The sequence below is a fragment of the Pleurodeles waltl genome, chromosome 9, assembly GCF_031143425.1.
Source record: "Pleurodeles waltl isolate 20211129_DDA chromosome 9, aPleWal1.hap1.20221129, whole genome shotgun sequence".
Taxonomy (NCBI): Eukaryota; Metazoa; Chordata; class Amphibia; order Caudata; family Salamandridae; genus Pleurodeles; species Pleurodeles waltl.
The window spans coordinates 416,722,365-416,737,456 of NC_090448.1; the positions used below are offsets into that span (position 1 = coordinate 416,722,365).

A 15,092-nucleotide genomic window follows, 5' to 3' on the forward strand; every position below is an offset into this window, starting at 1 on the left:
GAGGTTCTCAGTGACATCATAGACTACTTGAGGTTTCTTCTCGTTCTCTGTTTAATGTCACTCAGAACCCCAATGGGAAACTCCTATCACCCATCTATAATTCTATATGTTGCTGGTTAGTTCACACCTCGTTTCTTTAAAATTGTGTCATTGAGCGAATCATGTCCAGTCTCTCTCTTACATACAGACGCACACACACTCACTGAACAATCCCGCACCAACACGCACACTACACCTTGCTATCTCTCGAACTCAATGTGATGTTCACATTGCTGTTGCTGCCTCCATTGTCTGCAGTGTCGTCAGAAGTCAGCTTTGTAAACCCCTGGTAGCCTATTCCTTGCCTCTTGATTGCAAGTGAAAACTATCGCCCTTTCACCTGGAGAAAGTACTCGCTTCATGGGGGTTGTCCATTGTTGTGCCAGACGCATGCCAGATTTTCAGGACAACCACTGTGTAAATGAGTTCTATTTAGTAGAGTAGAGTAGTATATTGTGAACTTCTGGAATGATACGTCCCCTTGGACCCACACTGGACATCCATGCACTAATTCCATTCATCCCCGCTTTCTACAATCCTCGTGCGAAACAGATGGACGGAGCCGGAAAGCGCGACTCATGCCGGACCAAACCTTGTGCGAGCAGATAAGCCAGAAACATAACATCTTACGACGCTGCGGTTTCAGGCATCAGCTGCAAACATCTGTTCATCGGCGAAAACCAAGAGATCCACGAGCCCAGGCCTCGGAGGGCTCTCCCACCCGCCTGCCAAGGATGAAGCGCTGATGGATTGTGAACAATCGCGAGTAAGGGGGGAGCTTCCTTCACGGGGGCTCACATCTAAGGCACACAGTGCAAACAAAAGATGAGAATGATATACGATTTAGTGTATAAGACCATGTATAAATAAAACACTCTTTCTGACCCCAGCCCCAACTTCTGAACCGACTAAACAAGCTCTAAAAACCAGGGCCCTTATAAAGACGCCTGGCCCCTCTCTTTGTCTATGTGTCTCTCCTGGAACTCTGCCATATCTGCTTGAGATCTAACAGGTTCCCCTCATTTATTTGGAACATGACCCCATTTCCTATCAACAAGGTAGTGATGTTCAATCTAAGGAAAGATAAAGATTGTTACTATTAACATATGGATAACTGGCAGCGTACTGTGACCCAGGGCTGTCGGGCTGTGAGCTACACTTTGACGCACGTCAGCAAATTATATGGGAAGTGTTGCAAATTTCAAGAAGTATTTTTCTAATTGCCATTAAAAAACAGACACTAATAATGTGCAAAAATTAGCAATGTTGAAGAAAACTCTAAGTAGATTATAATTTTGCTGGTTTGTAATTAGAAAATTACTAGTAACCCTCCTTGAAGTATTTTTTCGCTGAAATTAAATCTAGCAAAGTCCTATTTTTTGTGGAAAACTATTCCTGCTCAATGTTTTCTGGTAGGAAAAGAAGGCAGAACTTTATGAGTGCCAATGTGATGCACATTGCTCAATTGTCCAAGGGAATAAAATATTTACTACTCCAGAATCTGACACCAATCTTGACGTCTACAAGTCTTTCCCTGCGCTCCTCTCTGTACTTTGAGACATCAAAGTCTTATTCAAATACTAGATTAAGGATAGCTTGGATAGCTCGCACATTGGCTGAGACAGATAGCTGAACTGAGGTGGGATGAGATAATGCCAAATCCTTCAGTGGATGCTAGGAAAGAACCCTCTGGTGACGCAATGAAAAGGCATGTATGGCGACGCCCAGTTGTTAATTTGAAAAAATAAAATAAGGGGCAGGGCCCCTGTCAGGAGGCCACTGCAGCTTGCACAACCCATTTCCCCTGCCAGCGCTGCTAATAACAGTGCCATCACAACTACTAACCATCACACTCCTACAAGTGTGACAATTTAGACTGGTCCTTGCCACTAAAGCTATATGAATGGCTTGTACATTGAATTAATAAACAACCGTTTGTGTAGTCATCTCCAATTTAAACAAGCTTTGCCTATGTGGCAGACCTTTGTAAGTACAGGCGCTGACAATTAAGTGCAGGCACTGAGCTCCAGAAACCACAGGCTCAACTTAAGAACTGGTGATGCCCTGACAACCTCATAACAAGCTCTTCCAGGATGCATTTCAGCTGGAACCCCAAAGGCAGACCTATGTTGCAATGTACAACATGTAGCATACAATGTGCCCTCTTGGCTAACTTTGAAAGGAAACTGTTAAGAATACGCTTATCACTTTAAAGGTTATTCATAGACCTTTATTACGTTCGTTGCATGTGTATCCAACCTCCTCAGACAGCGGACTGATCGTAACTGACCACATTCAAATCTCCCCCAGAAGACACTGCACATTCCAGCCAAGTGATCTAGTGCAAACCACAAAAACATCTCACTCCCTCATAATATCATATCAGAATACAATAGTTAAAAATCAATATTAAAATAAAAAGCTTCTAATTACATCATGGAAATCATATGGGTACAAAAAGAACATGGAACATATTATATACATACCCTCACTTTATGTATGACAGTAGAAGGTTCCCTTATTTAAACAAATTCTTCAATTTCATGACTTAACTAGGTCTGTACCATGTAACTTTCCCCATTATGTAGTCCTTGTGCCAAGTAGGTTTATATCTCTCTCTTCTTAACAAAAACTCTTTTATCATCATTCAAATCCTCCACCCCATGGCTCTCTGTTAGCATAGTTTCTGAGCCAACCTTATTTAGTTTTGTTAATCTAGATATACTCCAGACATTCCCTGAGCCTGAAATTGCGACCTTCCTTTTAAGAGGAAAAGGACCATTAATTTTGAACGCCCCTTTCTTGTTATATTAAGTATTTTCACTAAAACTCTGCCACCGACCTGAAACTTTGATTCATGTGCACAATTCTTAGCATCATAGTGATTTTTATATTTATTTTGATGTTCCCTCCTATGCACAACAAGCTCATCATTTGGAAAGTCCACATTTTGTTCCTCACTTATTTTTAACCACACAGGATTGAGTTTACATTGTGGTTTCCTGCCTTTAAGTGAAACAAATGGGGATGTAGATGTTGCACAGATAGGAGTGACAGACACAGTGTGCCCACCAGGTTTCTCTCAACATTTCTTTCAAGGATGTCTTATTGAAGAATGCACACTGTGCACAAGTTTTTATTATCTTATTCATACTCGCTGCTAAACCATTGACTTGAAGAGCATAGAGGGCTGTCTTGAAATGAGTTATTGACAATTATTTAGGAAAATTTTTCATTTCCTGGGATATATACTGTACCCCATTATCAGCTATAAACGTTTTCGGAACACCCTCCCTAGAAAATTCTTCTTTTAAAAAAATGATTACGATTTGAGTGTTTACCGTGGCCACACACTTCGTGATCACCAACTTAGACGTATAGGCCCGTATTTATACTTTTTTAGCGCCGCGTTTGCGCCGCTTTTTGACGCAAAAGCGGCGCAAACTAACAAAATCCAATTGGATTTTGTAAGTTTGGGTTGCTTTAGCGTCAAAAAGCGGCGCAAATGCGGCGCTAAAAAAGTATAAATACGGGCCATAGTCTACCAGCAGCATAACATATTGTTCATCATTGGCTATAAGATCAAATGGCTCTGCTATATATAGACCTAGCTTATTCCAAGGCTCCACTGGCACCTCAACAAGTGACAGAGGAACTGTGTGAGTTTTCTTTGTTTTGTCATTATTGGCACAATGCCAACAATCCTTTACCACCACTTCAACCTCTTGTTCTAACCTTGGCCACCAGTTCCATTCATGCAAACAAGCCTTGGTCAACTTCCTCCGTAAATGTCCTTCATGAGCCAAGTTAATTAACTTCTGTCTCAAAGCATCAGGAGATACCACCCATTCCCCCTTAATACTTTTCCATCACCAATGCTAAGTTTGTCTTTTACACAAAGAAATCCTTCCACATTAGTTGGTATATCTTTCTTGTTCGGCCAACCATTTACAATCAGTTCCTTTAATGTAGATAATTCTAAGTTGTTTTAAATAGCATTATCCCACTCACTTTCCGTCAGGACTGACTTACATACCCAATCTACAGCTTCTTCTTCATACAGATGCACACTCTGGTTGATCGGCAGTCTAGAGAGACAATCTGCCATTGCATTCCCTGCTCCAGGTATATACTCAACTGTAAAATTATAACTGGTCATTCCATCTGACCACCTCCTGATCCTTGGGGATACATTCTTCAAATCCTTACATAAGTACATAAGAGTAAGTGTTCGATTACCCGATCTGACCACAAATGGTATTCCCCATAAAAAATTTAAAGTGGATAGTTGTCCAATATACAGCTAAGGCCTCTCGTTCAATAACCAAATAACGCTCTTCAGCACCATTTAACAAGAGAGAAGCAAAAGCTATCACCTTAATTTCATCATTCACCATTTGAGCTAAAACGGTACCCAAACCTTTCAGACTGGCATTGGTCAATAAAACAGTTTTCCTGTGAGCATCAAAATATCCCAAAGTTCGTAATCTACCAATGCTACATTTAAAACTGTTGAAAGATTGATCACATTCTTCAGTCCATTAAATTGGGCATCCTTCTTTAGCTGCAACCTCAATGGTTGAGAAACACTAGCAAAATGTTGGATACATTTTAAACAAAATTCTGCCAAACCAAGAAATGATCATACCTGGCCTTGTTTTACTGGTTTGGGAGCTTCCACAATACTGTTTGCCAAATCAATTTTTAGACTTATGCCTTCACCTGAGATGGTGTGCCCCAGATACGTTACAGTGGATACTCTGAACTTACACTTTTCCTTTTGTATCACCAAGCCTGCATTCTGTAATTGCCCCAACACCTTCCACAATATTTCACCATTATCACATTGGTTTCATCCATAGACTAAAATATCATCCTGGAAAAAGAAAAACAAAACTTTGTCCAACCCTTCTAACACTTTCTTCATGACCCTCTGAAAGCATGCCGCTGCAGAAGCCAGTCCAAAAGGCATCCGGATGAATCTAAATGCTCCTAAAGGGGTTACAAATTATGTCAACAGCCTAGATTCAGGGTGGAGCATAACCTGGTGTTAAGCAGAGGAGAAATCCATCATATTGAATAATTTAGCATCTTTGATTAAAGCCAGAGTTTCAGAAGAATTCGGTAATGGTTGACAATCATTCCAGATGTGTTTATTTAATCCTCTCAAGTAAACACACATACGAATCTCTTTACCGTCATGCTTTGGTGCTAGAACTATGAGGGCCAACCATTCTGAGCACTCAGTTTTTTCAATTACTCCTCTCTCCTTTAATTTTTTTAATGCTTGTTTGAGTGTTCCTAGCTTCATATGAGGAAATTTCCTTATTTTAGACATGCATTGTATTGTACCATTCTTGAGAACAATTCTATGTTCAAAATTCTTTAGTAATCCTAAATAATTTCCAAATATTTTAGGAAACCTAGAAACTATCTCATCTGAGAATCCATCATTTGCCATTGTTAACAGTTTCTGTTTGGAATTTGGATTTAATATTATTCCCATGTCCCCTTGACGTCTTCAACCTAAAAGGTTATCACCCTTTTTTGCTACATACACTTTCCCAGTTGTTTCATACTAATCAAATTGAATTCTCATCACAGAATAACCCAAAACATCTATTTTCTTGCCTCCATACCCAACAGGATTTACATCTGAGGGTAGTAATTCAATTTCTCCATTCCCAAATATTGAGTTCCAGTTCTTGTCGTCAGTCATCGTGTATGATGATCCTGAATCAGCAAGTACAACAACTTTATTTCCTTCCACCACAATTTCAGATTCTGGCATTTCTATTGGATCTGCATCCACACATCCATCATCCTTTAGACTGAAAATGAATGTTACTTCAAATGTTTCTTCTCCTTCAGTACAACTCACCACCTGTTGTTTATTCCATCTACATACTGCTCTTTCTTACCACATCTCTTGCAGACTGCTAACCTTGCGAAACATCCAGGACTATTGGAAAGATATCCTGAACTCCCACATCTAAAACATCTCACGCCTCCACTTTTTGTTGATATTAGAGTATCCTTTTGAGAAAATGTCCTCTTCTCAAACTTTTTATCTCCCTCCTTACTCTTCATACTCTCATGTTTGTCTACTTCCTTCACTGCATTTCTACCAACTCCTCTTACTTCGTTCACACTCATCCCCAAGCATGTTGCCTTTTTCTTTTTCATCATGCATTTCACATACTAGTATTCTCCATACCTTCAAATATAGCTATCATCTCTTTCAAAGTGGGATTTTTTGCTAATAATTTTTCTTGTACTTTTACATTGTTCGTGCACCTGACAATCTGATCTCTGACAGTTGTTCAAATTCGCGTGTATGAGCTAATGTTTTCAAGGCTGTAACATACGTGATAATTTTCTCCCGTTTCCCTTGCACTCTTGTGACAAATGTATGCCTTCCCAGTACCACATTAATCTGTGCACCAAAATGGTTCTCCAACATCATTACATACATGTCAAAAACATTGTCTGGTTCATTGGATTGCCCTTACCTGAAAGGAAATAAGGAGGTTCAGACATATTAGTCCCTGCCATAATGTCTGAATATTTGAATTGTTAGGAACACTAGAAGTACTTTGGGCTAAAAACCTACTTATCAGTTGTTTTAAAGGACTACAGTGTGCTGATCACTGAAATGAAGACCAGCAAATAACTTTTTTTAAATATATTTATAGAAAAAAATGAAATTCTGCCTTATTTATTGTCGGCAAATAATTAATATCAATGGTGTGTGGATTACCGATTAATCTCAAAGGTGTACGGATCACTGTTTGTTGCTGAGTGATCCACATGTCAATAAATAATTAAATATTAATGGTGTGCGGATCACCGCTTGTTGCCGGGTGACCCCCGTGAGAAGGATTCATCAAAAATGGACGTAGGCATTTACAATCAAGTTTTTCCTTGTACGCAAGAAGAAACGTTGTTGCAACAAAACTGCTTGCTCTCCAGTACTCACGTTCCCCAGCTTTATCCAATCACGCTGGATGGAACGTCACATGCTCACGAGGTCAATCAAGCTGGACGGAACATCACATGCTCACGATGTCATAATTTTGCTCACAGACAGCAACAAGAGCACACCTCTCTTCCGACTCAGTGCCTTCAACCGATCCCACACACTCCAAGGTTCCGCTCACACCTCGGCTCGGTTCACTGACTTCAACTGGTCGCAAAATGTGCCAAAGCTCAGCCCACACCTCAGGTCAGCAAAAACAAACCCAGCGGTTCCACTCTCTCTTGGCAGATCCCCTCTCACCTGGGTGTCTACAATTTCACTTCAAAAGACGCTTAATATGGGTTGCGTAGGTTCCGATTCATCCAGGAGGTTGGCGACAGTTTCTCCCTCATCACCAGTGTTAAAAATATGCATATCACTTCAAAGATTCTTCATAAACCTTCATTAGGTTCATAGCATGTTTATCCAACCTCATCAGCCAACGAAACGATCGTAACTGACCACTTTCAAATCTCCCAGAGAAGCTTTACACTGCCTGGTATGCTGTGACCTCAAAGTGATTGTCACCGCATTCCAGCCAAGTGATCTAGTACAAACCACAACACAAACCATTTTTATGCTGCACTTTGTTGTCATAATGAGGTGTTCCACTGCATGAAGAAAATGTGTATACTTGAATAAATTCAGCACACAGGGTATGAATGCTAATTAATAGTGACGTAGCAAGGGTCCCATGGGCCCTAACATAAACAAGAAAATGATTCCCATCTCCTGATTTGGGAACACAATGCAGCTATTATTGGGGAGCAGTGGGCCTATTACAGCCCTGGTCCCTGGTGCCACTCTACCTACTACATTAACTATAGTTAACCATCTATTAAATCTGTTAACCTGTGTTCAACCTGTGTCTGTGATGAGCACTTACACTCAGTTTTGGGGACTGGGACTTAACCTGCTCAAATGTGCTACCTGACCAACAACCCACCAACCAACCACTCCTGTTGGTTGCGGATAGCAAGTTGAGGTTTATTAGTTCACTCATAGCCATAAGTTACTGATTTAGTCATAAATCAATGCATAAAACATAAATCACTGATAAGAAATATAAATCATCAGCACAAAGCCATAAGTCTTTAATAGTTGCTGTAAATCATTGTTTCCCATAGGGGTGGAACTCAAATTGTCCCTCCTATATTTTTCTGTACAGTGGATGTGAAGTTCCCTTTCGTAAGCACAGCAGCTTCTAGGCTTTCTCTGCTCACAATATCTGACATCATAGGTCATCCAGGTCGTGTGCGGGCTGCAAGTGCTGTGTCTGCTTTGTGACTGTCCCGTTTGTGTCCTCTGTTGACCCGTCCCAACCCCCACCACCACCACCAGTGACCCTGCCACTAGGCATCCCAAGAACACTGGTGTGGCAATTTTTCTTTCCTTTTGGCCTCCAGCTGCCTTTAGATGCTCTTGATAACTATTAATACTGCTGCTTCTTACACACTGCCAGAGGTGCCATCAATTTTGACAGCATCACCCTGCTCAGCCCATCGCACGAGTTCCAGAGCATCAGAAATGTTTAGCAACTACATGTCTATTCCTACCCCTAAAGAGGAACATTGTCTTCCACGCAGGAGCCCAGAACCAGGAAGTTAATGAACCCATGCCTAATGGAATCCCAACCCATGCTCCTGCAGAACTTGCCCATCACTATGTTGAGCTTCTTCTTATATTTCTCAACCATGCTGTGTCTTTCAGCCCCCTTCATTGGAACCAAGGTATTATTTCTGATCATAAGATATTCTTGGATCTTATCATCCTGGCTACGACAGTCGGGTCCCATTTCATCCTGTTCAACAGCTACCTTCTCCCCGATGTTGTTAAACCATTTCTTCCCAGATGCACCCCAAGCACATCTGGCTTTGCCCTTGCTTCCAACATTTTATGCACCATTGGCAACGGTTGGTCCCATTTCATCTGTGGTTTGTCAAACTACACTGTGTCAGTTTTGCACACCAACATTTCTTTGAATGGCTTCCCCTTCCTCACCTACCGCTGGACCCTTGAAATGGAGCAATGACCCATCACTCCCCTGGTCCCAGGTGCCACTCTACCTATTCCATTTATGAAAGCTAAGCCTCTTTCAACAGAAACCTGTTAACCTGTGCTTAACTTGAATTAGTGATGAGCACCTACACTCAGTTTTGGGGACTCTCTCTTCTTTTTCATCATTGGACTTTGAGAGTGGGAGAGAGGCAGAAAATAGAGGAAGATACATATAGGAAAACAGTGAGAAAGCTAAAACGAGTAGGAATCTGTAAGTGTGAGTTAAAAGACATGAAGTGCATGCACAGACATAGCAGACATGCTGTGGATTCAACAGGGGCAGACTTGATATTTAGCTTGGCTTCTCAGTCAGCGTAAAATTATCAAAACACTGCGTCCCCGTCTTTATGTGTTTTTTACACAGAAACATTGCTTCAAATGTGTAATAAATCCAGTCGCCATTAAAGATGATAAGATTCTCACAACTTTCCAGGTAAAAGATAGAGGAAAAGAACTAATACCTTGAAAAAAAGAAATTCAGGTTAACGCAGCATGTTAAAAAGAGGAGAGATGGGGCAGGGTATGAGTGTTGGAGTAGGAAATGAATAGGAATAGGTGACAAGGGATTTAGCTGCTCCAGACGAGATGAGAATAAACCATTTCTTCCCCCAGCAAGGTGGCAACCACTGTTGCATTTACAGTAGTGATGGGCAAAGAATTCTGCTTTGCTGGCAGCGTTCGCAGAGTTTCCCCCAGTCTGCACGGAGTTCCAAAAAACTCTGCGAAGTGATGCAGAGCAGAGTTTTTTCTCTCACTCGCGCCCATCAACGTTAAGCTAGGGAGCATGAGCAATAGAACTCGCTAACTTGGCGCGCACGAGTGAGATTTCTGAACGCGAGCAGTCGTGGTAGGCCGTAACCCCTTATGATGAGAAAGCTGCCGCTCGCATTGAGGAAGCAGCCGCTCGAGTAGAAAATTTACTTGAGCGGCAGAAAAAAGTTAGCGCTCTCTAGCGCTCCACATTATGTCGTCCCTACTGATTTTACAGCATGGGAGAAACTCCTGTGCTGAAAATCAGTGCCAACAGCATAACTCATCCAAACTCCGCTGCTTTTCAGTACTCTGCATAGCGCGGCTGAGTTTATCAGAACTCTGCGAATTCCGCCCAGGCATAATGTACAGGCACTTTGGCAGCCTCTTCTCTATACAGGTAGTTTACAAGGCATTCATCTAGCTTCGACAAAGATTTATGAAAATGCCAGAAGTAGCATTAGGGATATAAGGCACTCTTTTACCCCCACAATATCACAACATGCCATCCAGCCCATAGACCCCAAACAGAGTGCTCTTTGCTGCTGAGGGGCAAATGGACGTGTATGCCATGAAAACTACGGAAAGTAAACAGTTCACTTAAAACCCATTTACTCTCTGTGCTGATGTTGTCTTCATGACCACTCAAAACAGGGTTGGCAAGGTCAATATCAGGGGTACCAAAAAACAAGCAAGGGTAGCAGTTGCTATCTGTGATTGACGCCTGTGGTGCCTAGTCTTACCTCGCTGTTGAACATCTTCTGGAAGTGATGGGATTTAAAACCTGATTTCAATATGGCATCCACGGGTCTCATCACTTCAGAAATGGACATTCTAGAGCCAAAATAAATTATTCATGAGGCGTGGAGATTCCCAGAAAAGACCAGGAGCCATCAGCACTTCAGATGAACAGTTTTATCGTGACAACTCCTCTTAATCCTTCCAGTTTGATGAACAGGGTCATTACAACGAAGAGCAATTCATCAGAAATTTCATCACCTCGTTGTGCATCAACCCATCCACTACACCAGTGGTTCCCAACCTTTTGAGTTCTGTGGACCCCCACTTTATCATTACTGGTACCCAGGGACCCCCACTGAATCATTATTGGAATCTGGGGACCCCTCACTGAGTCATTACTGGACGGCAGGGATCCCAGCCTAAACATTGTTGATGATCTGAAATGCAAAACAATACACAAAAGATACAGAAGCAAGCATTCAAATATACAAGTGATAACACATTTATTTAATTTGCAAACAAATATGAATACAAAATGTAATTTTATTGGGAAGTTTGGAGGTTTTCTATATTTTGTTTGATGCACCTGCACTGCTCCCATGAATCAGTCTGAGGATACTATTTAATTTTTAGCCTTCAATTTCAAATTCCTTGACATTTACAGTACGTTTTTAATTTTTCAATTGTACATTCAGCCACTTCATATATACACTTTATTGATCTGTTAATAATATTTAATTTTCCAAGCAGTTGCGGACCCCGTGAGGAGGGTTCGCGCCCCCCCACGTGTCCCCAGACCACAGGTTGGGAACCACTGCACTACACAACTTATGGCTGCAGTATAAGAACCTGTAAGTTAAATACTAGTAAAATGTGACCCTGTTAATAAGAAGATGAAGTCAAATTCCTGAAGATTTTAATTACAGGCTTATGTCTTTCAGTGGCTGACCACATACATTTTTTATGCCTGGCCTTAAGCTTAAGCTGTCTCTCCAGTGCATATATTAAAAAAAAAAATAATAATAATAAAAGGTACATACATAGATGCATAAAATGAGAATGGTGAGTCAGCTATCTTTATCCACTGATCAGTTAATCTGTCATTGAGGTTTGGTTCCGCTCACCAAGGCATATACCATGTGCCAAAGGCTGGGGCAATGCCTCAGCTCACTTCAGCTATTGGACCTTTTGCAGTGTGAGTGGTGGCATTTTACCAGATCACATGTGCATCTTCACTTACAACGAAGTGCCCTTCTGAACCAGGGTTAGTGGGCCAAAACTTTACTTTGTCAATGCTTTTTTCTTTCCAATCTTTATTTTTTTTGGCATCCTTGTTTTTTTAAACTAGGTCTTCAGGCTACAGTAATTCAAAAACCTTCCCTTTGTGTCAATAAGAACAATAGTGCCCTGTTATGCACATTAAAACTAAACTACCTGTTTTAAGTACACCGGCATGATGAGTGTCTGCCATTAAGAGTATATGCTATGGTTAATTTTGTATCAGTGTGATTTTTTTTTATGGCAAGCTTGTGACTAGGGGTGGGTGAAGTATTCCACTCCATCAGCAAGGTTCGCGAAGTTTTCCCCTCTCAGCGCTGAGCGTGGAATTCTGAAAAACTGTGACGCAGAGCGAAGTTATTTCTCTCACGCGGCTCGCCAAGGTGAAGTTGGAGAGCATGAGTGAGAGAAATCAGTAAGTTGGCTAGCGAGAATTCTGAACGCAAGCAGTCATGGCAGGTCGTTACCGATCATGTTGAGAAAGTTGCCTCTTGCATTGAGGAAGCTGCCGCTCGAGTAGAAAATCTCTGTCTGATGCAGTCAGCGCTGATTTTACAGCATGGGAGAAACTACTGGCGCTGAAAATCAGTTCAACTTACCATAACTCCGATGCTCGCGGAACTGCGTACAGCACGGTGGAGTTTTATCTGCACTTTGCAGAGTTCTGCATAGCCCAGGCCTACTTGTGATTCACACATTTAGGTGGTGGCATATTTTCTATTTTTTCTTCTTTTTAATTGTGTGTCATATGCTTGCAGTGAAAATATTTTAGAAATTAACTATTATTCCACCCTCCACCACCAAACCTATTGGCTTCAGCAATGCTTGTTTGATTTTGTAAATAAACCTAAGTTCACCTTCGCACACAAGCAATATGTGTCTGCTTCCTTCCGAGCACTGGCTGTCACTTCACACCTTATATCAATGCATACTTCTGACACAGTATAGTTTAATACAACATAACACAGCACAATATTAACATATGTATTTGTAAAGCACAAGTTTACCTCTTTGGTCACGTTCGCACTAACTAACATTATATGTTTATCCCACTCAGTGGTTCCCATCGATGATACAGCCTTTAATTCAAGAAGTACTACGTCAGATTGGGAAGGGGTCTCGTGAAGGTAGTGAACCAGTTGATGTTTCCACAGGTTGAGAACGGGTTAACTTTATCCTGCCCCTGATGGCACCATTAGGTTTCTAGCATCCCATGCAGAGGTGATGACATAGGGGTTACAATACAAAGTACCTGCAAGAAGGAGTGTGTTTAAATCTTTCACTGCTGGTTCATTTTGATAATCCACAGTGATGTTGGCCATCGGTGCGGTACTGTCGACCAGGAAAAGCCAGCTGAGAACTAAATGAAGCTCATGAAAGTATTTCTAAACTAGCCCTCAGGATTTTGAACTGAGTTCCTCCTCAGGCTTTGAAGATTGTGACCTTCTGAAGTGACTCACACAACAAGCACTATAATCATTTTATAAGGTGCAAATCCAGCTTCGGAATTCGGGACTTGCCCCTCGGATACCCAATGGCAACCTGTAATGTGCAGCAGGGGTGGGAGGACACACCCACACACATGCACATTCTTTCACACACATACTCACACTTAGCACATACACACACACACACCCATCCAAAGCATGCATGTATAACCACACAAACATTCATACATACACATGCACACACGCCCCAACATTACAAAAATCTTACAGTGCAGCATCGCGGGAAGCAGAAAGGAAGCCTCTGTTGTTTCCTAAAGGAAGGGATGTTAGAAAGATCCTGTTGTCTCCTCTCACTGACTGACCTTGTCAAAAGTCAGCCAATGCAAGACCTTCCTTACCTCATCACAGACTGTGATGGGCACAGTGAAACTTGCTTACCCCATCTCACTCTGTGGCACTGCCCCATAGCACTTTAGGCCTTAAAACTGAAGCTCCCAGGCCCTAGTCTATCAGAGGCATGTGCACTTGGCATGAGGAGGGGCGGCTCACAGAAGTCTTTGCCAGCTGGAGAGATCATGTACACCGGCTTCAGCCCTGCAAATTTCAGCTCCAACAGCAGGAAACCTGCACATTTAGCTCACCTACAGCACCTGAATGCCTGGCCCAAACATAAAGAGCGCCTGTCAAGCTGATCTTTGGTTAGTCTGACAGCCACATTTCCTGTGTCGGAAAAAGATGGAAGGGCAGGACCCCTCTGTCCTTAACGATGGGCCCCTGCTGCGGATACTTCTGATGACTCATAACACCATTCTCCAACTGCACAAAAGGTGCTGTGGCGCGACAGTTAATTTTTTAAATTATTTTCTACTGCAAAGATATGCAACAAAAGTAAAAAGAGTAAAACACATTTTACCACTTAAAAGTAGAGACCATAAGCTTGCAAGAAAAAATGTACAGTTGAAGAAACATTAATATGATTTTACTGGAATGGTATGGATGTTTCCTAGCAGGCCAGTGTACTTAGATCAGGTATAGAAACCCCTTGGTAACAAAGAAGCCTTTAAAGTGAAGGTGTCTTCAAATCGTCACTTCATGGCTATGAAGCTTGGTAAAAAATCAGTTATTTTTCTGTGTATTGGTTGGAATCACTGAGGTAAAAATGACAGTTTAATGTTGAGAATTTGCATAGCCACAGCTTCTGCCTCTGTCTTGGCTGTGGGGTGAAAACCCTAACAAAGGGCAACGGAGAGCATATGAACCCTTAATATTGGAGCAATAGGAAACAGGGAATGTTCCTTGTTCTACTCTGCATTGCATTGTTTTATATTTTTTTACTCGACATAGCATTTAAACTCTCTCTCTCTCTCTCTGGGGTTTTGTTCATTATGTTAAACATGATTAGTGTTCTGCAGTGAAAAACGATAAACCACATTCCTCTGCTCCTGTCAAGCTCTACATTAAAATAGTATCTATCATTCGGACACTTGCCCACTCATTCACATACATGCCCTCCAGCCCAGAAGTGGCTCAGCAGCCAATAGTGTTACCAGATGATTCGAAGGTCCACTTCCATTTAAGTTACAGAAAAAATAAATATAGATTTTTGCCTCAAAGATCCTCTTTTATTTTAGTTACTTAAAAGTTAATACAGATGTTTGCCTCAAATGTCCTCTTTTTTAAAGTTACAGAAATGTTTATATAGAAGTTGGCCTCAAACGTCCTCTTTTTTTAAATTACAGAACAGTTATGATATATGTTTC

At 41.5% G+C, this 15,092-nt stretch overlaps 1 protein-coding gene across 4 annotated transcripts in view; it reads right to left on the minus strand.

Moving 5' to 3' along the window:
• LTBP4 (latent transforming growth factor beta binding protein 4) overlaps positions 1–15,092 on the minus strand; it is a 922,370-nt gene that overhangs the window by 476,003 nt on the left and 431,275 nt on the right. The gene's annotated exons all lie outside the window — the stretch shown is intronic.